The sequence below is a fragment of the Podarcis filfolensis genome, assembly GCF_964270895.1.
Source record: "Podarcis filfolensis genome assembly, chromosome: 10".
NCBI classification, from domain to species: domain Eukaryota; kingdom Metazoa; phylum Chordata; class Lepidosauria; order Squamata; family Lacertidae; genus Podarcis; species Podarcis filfolensis.
In genome coordinates, this window is record NC_139612.1 from 36,687,122 (window position 1) to 36,693,125 (window position 6,004).

The 6,004-nt window shown below is 40.9% G+C and overlaps 1 long non-coding RNA gene across 1 annotated transcript; it reads left to right on the forward strand.

Annotated features, from left to right (window-relative positions):
• The first annotated feature begins 1,818 nt into the window (after positions 1–1,818).
• On the forward strand, positions 1,819–5,656 carry LOC310743373. The gene is made up of 3 exons (XR_014538983.1): positions 1,819–1,952; positions 3,294–3,356; positions 5,466–5,656. It is a non-coding gene; the product is annotated as an uncharacterized lncRNA (long non-coding RNA).
• The last annotated feature ends 348 nt before the right edge of the window (positions 5,657–6,004 follow it).

Here is a 6,004-nt window from a genome sequence, read left to right on the forward strand (position 1 = left end):
ACCCAGGACATCTTAAAAGCTCTGAAAGAAAATCCAAAAAGCGCACTCTCCCCACAGTGCAGAAATAGAATTAAATAAATTACATTTTCTGTCCTTCTGGAATGCCAGTAATTGCTTAGGTTAGTTTATACCACCCAACTTAATGTGAGGGCCTGTCCTGAACCCTTGGCCTACCCAGTGGTAAGTCAGAACATCAGGTCGCCAGCCCTGGGCCAATCTATGTGTTCAAACCAAAGCACAGTCCTGCAGAGCTCCTAGGACATCTAAGTTGAGGTCCATTAACACAGTCAGTTGAGCAGACACTGCACCTTAGCTCTGCTGCGTTTTTGTACTTTGCATGCTGATTGCAGCATCTGGACTTGATGAGGCAGGTGACCCTCACCTGTTCCAAGCCTACTCTAGCTTTAAACACTAATGTGAGCACCTTTAGTTGGACCTGGAAAAGAACTGGCTCCTAATGCAGCTGTTTTAAAACAATTATTATATGTAATCTAAGTGGCACTTCAGCCAGCAGTCTTGCTGCTTCATTTTGGACCAGTTGAAGCTTCTGAGTCATTTATGCAAACTTTACCCATGTATATTCATTTTTGTATGCATTAAGTGGCTGGAGAATTACACAGTAACATTCAGAGAAGTGCAAATTTCAAAAGATGGCTGCGTTTTGTGTCTCATGTTGTTTCAGGAAGTGTGTATTGGGTTTATCTTGAAATACTACCTGAAAATAATTTCTTCCCAATCCCTATTAATGGCTAATCTTGCCACTGCCTGACACCCTCAGACTACAATTCTGACTCATGCATTCTTATACTCAATGAAATCACTGAAGCTTATGCAGATTCTAACTTTTAACAGTAAAGTCCTAAGGCCTTACCTCAGCAAGGGAGCTTGCCAGTTTCACTTCAGGGAACACTGAGCTGTCACTGATATTGAAATATATGGGATATGCCCTTGTCTGAGCATGAGCCCCAGAGATGAACTGGTGATGCTTGGCAATAAACCTGTGCAGTCATGATTGCAGAGTTGCATTCATGTACAGCTCATTGATCAAATGAACATTTATGAGCATAACGATGCAAGAGTGCAATCCCAAATTTTAAATCTTGTACTGGGATTGTAAAACCTGATAGAAATTTAAAGCAGAGTTATGACAAGAGAGAGAGTGTGCATTAAAAAGTAAATCTGCGATTAAACCTGCAATTAAAAGGTAAACCTGCCAGTCAGAAAATCTCATCACCTCTCTAGCTCCCTCCTTTCCTAGTCAGCTTGGTTTTATTTTTCATAAAAGAAGTGGGGAGATTATACAAAGCATTTAACTTTTTTGGGGGGGGGGACTGACTGGAAAGTTGGAGACTTCCTGATGCACTTCAACACACCTTGTCAATGGTGTGGTCTGACCTAGAAATGTGAAAGTCTGTCCAAAATTAACCATATTCATCTCCTTTTTCAGGGTACACACAGAGGCAATACACACTCCTACCTGGGGCATTCTGCTTACCCAGGTTTGGTGCCCTTTGTGGCAGGAGGTCGCTGGAGGATTATTGGTATTTGGCAATACTTATGTTTATTTATTATAATTGTTACAGAGGGGAAAGCTTAGCTTAAACATCAAAGTATATGGCACCTCAAATTTTCATTGGCCTCATAAACTTACTGAGGCCATGCTCAGTTCTGTCTCTTTCAGTCTCTTTTCACACAGAGATGTTCTTTGCTGTGGTGGAAGAACGTCTGACATTTGTCCCCTTTCAGGCATTTCCTAGCCATTCAGACAACTTAAGGAAAATGATCTAACAATTAGTTCCCATGGTAACATAGCACTAGGCTATTCATACACTTTTGCCAAGTCCAAGGCTCTGGCTGGGTAGAATTGCCTCAGGACAACCTGTAGGAAAGTCCTGTTCACAGAACTCTGATGGGAAATATTTAACACTCTTAGGCAGGTCACTGCTTCACAGGTCAGAACGGTTGGATGAAGTTTCTCAGTGGGAGATGGTGGTTAGGAGATGGTGGGAAATCTCTTGTGCTGTTGAACAAGAGACCTATCAGAGTTCATGGAAAGTGACAATTCCCTTCTACTGAGAAGAAGCAGGGTGTGTGTGCGTGTGTGTGTGTGTGTGTGTTAGAGAGAGAGAGAGAGAGAGAGAGAAGAAGATTCAGTTGTGAAGCTCACTGGGGAAGCAGGTTGGTCCAAACAAATGTGACAGTCCGTCAGAAAACATACGGTACCTTGGACAGCTCCAAGAGATCCTACTAGGACAGATTCCAAAGGTGTTGTCACTGCAGAGAGCTAGAGCTTCATGTAGGCTGACCAGATCTGGTGTGTGGTAGGCTCCATCTACCAGGAGGGCCTGGTTGGTTGTCTAGCTGGTTGGTTACAGAGTCCTAGCCTTATTTTGTAGTCCTTGACTTCTGAGAGGCTGGAGAGACACAGCCGGGACCCTTTTATCTTCTCATACATGTACACTACTTAGAAAAGTTTAAGTGGTTTATAAGTGTGTAGGAACAACAGCAGCAACAACATCTACTTTCCTTGAAGATCTGTAAGTAATGCAAATATCACAAATATGCCTCAAGTTCAAAGGAAATCAAGCATGCTGCCCTTGCAAAACTTGACAAAATCACCATGATCTAAAAATATAATCTTACCGTTTGAAATCTATTAATTTTAACAACTGAGTGAATTAATTTAAGAGGTTTTCCACCCATTATATGTGAACGTAACATACCTTTTCTTGTCCTGGAGAATATCTAAGAGTGGATTAAACACATTTTCAGATCACTCCACTATGCCAGCAGGATATTTGTTTGTCTGCAGTTGACTTTACAAGAATATTTTTGAGTCCTGAAATTAGGGGGAAGGAATGCTTATGATCATCAAGGCATTCTGCCAATGAAAACTTCAGATTGAGCTAAAAAATGTCTTGTGTCCAGGTTTTTGCCTAATATAAGATGCCATTTTAATATAAGGGCTTCACAGATTATAACAGAATTAAATTTGAAAAGAAATATGATTTTTGATTTGGTGAGGTTTTCAGATGATCTCTTACTAGAAATGTATGGAATAAAATGTCTCAGTGAACCAGCAAAATAGCAAGTTGACCACACCAAACCACGTACAATACATAACTGATTCATCCTATCCTATGGTATTCTGTTACACCCTCATTTACTGAGGAAATCAAGTGAAACACTGATAATCAGTCATTTTCCAGTGGTCTAGGTGTAATTAAAAAAACAACAACAGAGATAAAACATGTAGCTATTTCCACGTACCGTATTCTACTTGTGTCTAACAGTGCAATCCTGTACATGTATACTCAGAAGAAAGGCCCATTGAGATTTATGGAGCTTACACCCAGGTAAGTGGACATAGGATTGTAGCCCAATTCTTTCAATTACTGTTAGAAATATTTTTGCACCATATTTTTATACTGTTATTTTCTTCATCTTTTAAAAAAATGAATATGGAGAAAGTTTATTTCCCTCTGCTTTATACTAGATTGAATCTTGTGTTCAGAAATGTTGCTGGCAAATTGCCTTTGCTGATGGATGCAGACTGGCTGAATATTCCACTTAGACCACCAGTCCAGCAGCTTGTACCCATTCTGGGGATCTGCTGTTTAGGCACATTTCCATGCAAACAGCATGGGACTTTATTTAGTGGATAGGGAACTCTCCCACTTTCTTAATTGGTACAGATGTGGAAACACTGAACAATAATTTATTTTGAAAGAATTTACCTTTTTGCCATTTGCCTAGGAATCATTTCAAGCTTTTTGCATGCATTGAAATTATAACACACATGCTCTTTCCCATTACACTCAACCCACATTGGGGGCAATCAGTTTCGGGTTTCGGCTATGATCCAGCCATGATCATAGCACATTTCATATAATTATACAAATGTCACTTGCTTTTCTTTCTCCATCAGGAGATGATTGGGTTGCTTGCAGCTTTCATAATTAAAATGCTTGCTTATTTTGACTGGCTATAGAAAAAGAAGATAAAAGAATGCGGTGGATATACAATTTATGACTGATGTGTAAAGTTTCATGGGAAGAAAAATAGAAGTGAAACCTGAGATTTTTTTTTATTATTATTCTTCCTTTAGTACTTCTTTTTTAAGAGCTTTGTACAATATGGGCTAAATATTTAAAGCATCATGTCTGCGTATTCAGTGATATTTAGGCAGAGAGCTTCCTGTGATCACAGGGTGGTGGTAACTTTGAAAGAATTATGCGTGTAACTGGTAAAGGAAAGGTATGCTTTGTATGCTGTATTTTGGTAGTAAAGTTTGGCACAAAAGCATGACATCATAAATCCCTTTGCTCTAGAGTTTCACCCCAACCCAATTGGAAGATGTAGTGGAAGCAGAATGTGACTCTTCTACTTTCTGCATATATTCTTTGTTGCAATATATGTCCAATCCTGTATGTTTATACCAGTAGACTTTAATGTTACTAAGAATGTCTTCCTGGCTTAAGGCCAGTGACTTGTTTTGAGAGTAAATTAGTTGAATGTAGGTTCCATTGAAATCAGTGGGGTCAGAGGTGGATTTAGACGAGTGCAACCAATTCTGTTACACTGGGCGCAGAGCCTGAAGGGCCCTGCAAGGGACACCACAACTACTATTTAGAATGGAGAGTGAGAGACAGGGGATGCTGAATGTTGCCATCACACAGGGCGCCACTGAAATGTGAGACCCCAAGGTCTGTCACTGGTAGGGTATTCATGACTTAAGTCCCAGGGATTTCAATGGGAACAAACACCAACCAGCTTAAGGTGCTTCCAGATGACCTGTTTACTGAGCATTCACCTTGATTCATTTGTTGGAAGGTTAGATCACCTTGGCTATTAGTGAGCATTCATCCTGATTTGTTTATGGAAATGTTAGATGATGACAGGTCCAGCAAGTGACTCCAATGCAATTGCCCATCACTTCCTTTATTACAAAAAGTCTGAACTTTGGGGGAAGCAGATTTGTTGTGCAAGATCTCCCATTAAACTGTAATTGTGCAATCTAAATCTGCCACTTTGTGACTGAGTCCCACTCAAAAATAGTGACAGTTTGGAATTGCCCTAGTCTGGATATAACCCAGTATGTATACAAACTATAGTCCTCTGGTAGAGCCCTGCTCCCCATACATCTCTTGCTATGCAGTTGCTGTTACATGCAGTCCCTCTGACTTTTATCACCTTCCCAGAACCATCCAATTCTCTTGTAAGTGTTTTGAAGCTATAAATTGTTTAGCACACCACAACTGCTTCTTGTTCTCCACAGGATTCCTTTCTCCTTCCCCAGTTTCGGATGCCTCCACCCCCTTCTCCATTCATGCTTCTCCTTCTCCCTCAGTCTCCCCTCCCTCTTCCTACACTTGTGAGCTCCCAGCTGAATCATCACCCCTTTCACAAGTGTTCAGACAGACTCTTAAAAAAGTAATAATATGCTTCTCTTTTCCTCTTTAAAGCTCTTTCCCCTTCCTTCATTGAGCTGCACTGCAACATATTCCCCCCCCCCTCCATCTCCTGTGAAGCCAGAAGTCATCCTGCAACTCACCCCACCTTCTCTCCCAGCCTCTCTTCTGGGAAGCCTTTCATAGTGAACAAATGAAGCTGCTGTTTTATTATATTATTTCAATAAAACTTTAATTCCAGTAAATAGACTCATCTCTGTTGTTTGCCAAGTACCTTATGAGGGCATGCCACTATGCGGACTAAATGATTAAAGCATTACCCATGCTTGGCTTCCATGTAGTTTGGTTAGCATGCTGTTTTGGAGCAGCAATCCTGGAGTGACAGTAGCATGTCTTCTGGCAGAATAGAGCCAGGGTCACCATGGAAATCAGTTGCCCTAGCATAATGGTGGGGAACCAAATACAGTCCCTTCCCCAGGCCTTTCTGCCTCATCCTTGGGATTCTCTCTAGGCCAAACATCCTCACCAGACACCCCACACTGGCACTGATCCACTTTGAGTGTTTTTGCCTTTTTGGAACGTGTAAAAATGCC